Genomic DNA, 2,226 nt, shown 5'->3' on the forward strand with positions numbered 1-2,226 from the left:
AAAAGAATAATTGTTAACCTAAAATCTTATATACAGTCAAACTATCATTCAAGAATAAAACAAAATAATTACATTTTCAGATACACAAAGACTGAGAGAGAATACTACTTATGGACTGTCAGTGAAAGAAATAGTGAAGGATGTCTTTCAGCAATAAGTAAAATAAACCAGAAGATGCATGAGACTTTTTAAAATGGTGTATTAGAAATTAACAAACTGATGGTTGCCAAAGGGGAAAGGGGGAGAGGAAGGGATAAGTTAGGAATATGGGATGAACAAATACACACTACTATAAATAAAATAGGTAAGCAACAAGGATTTACTATATAACACAGGGAACAATATTCAATATCTTGTAATAACCCATAATGGAAAATAATCTGAAATAGATATGTATATATTAAAGTGAATCACTTTGCTGTACACCTGAAACTAATACAATATTGTAAATCAACTACAATTAAAAAAATTAATGAAGTGCTCACTTCAGCAACACATATACTAAAATTGGAACAATACAGAGAAGATTAGCATGGCTCCTACACAAGGATGACACACAAATTCATGAAGCATTCCATATATTTTTTAAAATTAGTGAAACTAAAGTTAGTACTGACTATAAAAAAAAACTGCTTTTGTATTAAAAAAAGTCAAACAATCATGAAATTGGAGAGTACAATAATGGATAACTGAAGCATACTAAGATCATTTTATGTTTGAAAAATAAAAACACCAGATAACTTAAAATCTGTAAGAAATATTTATAGTTAAATATTATGCTGAAAAAATAAGGATTATAACTAATAGACAAAATATATAATCAGTAATAAATGACTCAGCAGACAAAAAGTGGTGAATAGAAAACTTTTGGACCAAGAGAAGGCAGAAAACAAAAAAATTAAGCAATAGGAAAAGAACGGTAGGCATAAAATATAAAATAAGACTGTTAAAGTCATTGCAGATATACCAGAAATAGTAATCAGTGAGATTATGAGGTTGGATAAAGCAACAAATCTTGCTCTATGTTGCTAGCAATGCACTAAACTAAAAGACCACACACAAAAGCTGAAAATAAAAGATAAAGATATCTTATGTAAATACTAGCCAAAGAAAGTTATTTTAGTGATATAAGATTTGGAAAAAGTCAAATTTCAAAACACACAAAAAAGAACAATTCAATAGAATGAGAAGAGAAAAACACAGACTTGGAGAAAATATTTGCAAAAGACACATCTGATAACAGACTATTATCCAAAATACACAAAGAACTCTTAAAACTTAGTAATAACCTGATTAAAACATGGGCCAAAGATCTGAACAGACACTAATCAAAGAAGATATATAGATGACAAATTCCTATGAAAGAATGCTCCACATCATATGCCACTAGAGAATTGCAAGTTAAAACAATAATGAGATACCATTACATACCTATTAGAATGGCCAAAACCCGAAACACTGATGATACCAAATGCTGGAAACGATGTGGATCAACAGGAACTCTCATATATCACTGCTGGGAATGCAAAATGTTACAGCCATTTTGGAAGACTTTTGGAATTTTGGCAATTTTTTACAAAGCTACACATATTCTTACCAATAATCCAGTCATTGTGATCCTTGGTATTCATCCAAAGGAGTTGAAAACTTATATACACGAAAAAACCTACAAATAGGTGTTTATAGCAGCTTTATTCATAACTGCCAAATCTTGGAAGCAACAAAGATGTATTTCATTAGGCAAATGAAGAAACTATGGTACATCCAGACAATGGAATATTATTCAGCACTAAAAATAAATGAGCTATTAAGCTATGAAAAGACACATCGGAACATTAAATGTGTATTACTAAGTGAAAGAAAGCAATCTGAAAAAGATACATACTGTATAGTTCCAATTATATGACTTTTTTGAAAAGGCAGAAATATGGAGACAATAAAAAGTTCAGGGATTGCCAGAAGTCAGAGAAGGCAGAGATGAATATGCAAAGCACAGAGGATTTTTAGAGTAATGAAAATACTCTGTATGATTTTATAATGATGACTATTTGTCATTATACATTGTACATACATTAGACATTTGTCCAAAACCATAGAATGACACCAAGCATGAACCTTAAGTTACACTGTGGACTTTGGGTGATTATGATGTGACAGTGTAGGTTCATCCTTGGTAAAAAAAAAAAAAGATCCATTCTGGTGAGTGATGTTGATAATGGGGGAGGC

The 2,226-nt window shown here is 30.6% G+C and overlaps 1 non-coding gene across 1 annotated transcript; it reads left to right on the forward strand.

The window, feature by feature from the left end:
* Positions 1-477: 477 nt before the first annotated feature.
* LOC112065700 (U6 spliceosomal RNA) lies at positions 478-584 on the forward strand. The gene has a single exon (XR_002892194.1). It is a non-coding gene; the product is annotated as a U6 spliceosomal RNA (small nuclear RNA).
* The last annotated feature ends 1,642 nt before the right edge of the window (positions 585-2,226 follow it).

The sequence above is a fragment of the Physeter macrocephalus genome, chromosome 7 (assembly GCF_002837175.3).
Source record: "Physeter macrocephalus isolate SW-GA chromosome 7, ASM283717v5, whole genome shotgun sequence".
NCBI lineage: Eukaryota > Metazoa > Chordata > Mammalia > Artiodactyla > Physeteridae > Physeter > Physeter macrocephalus.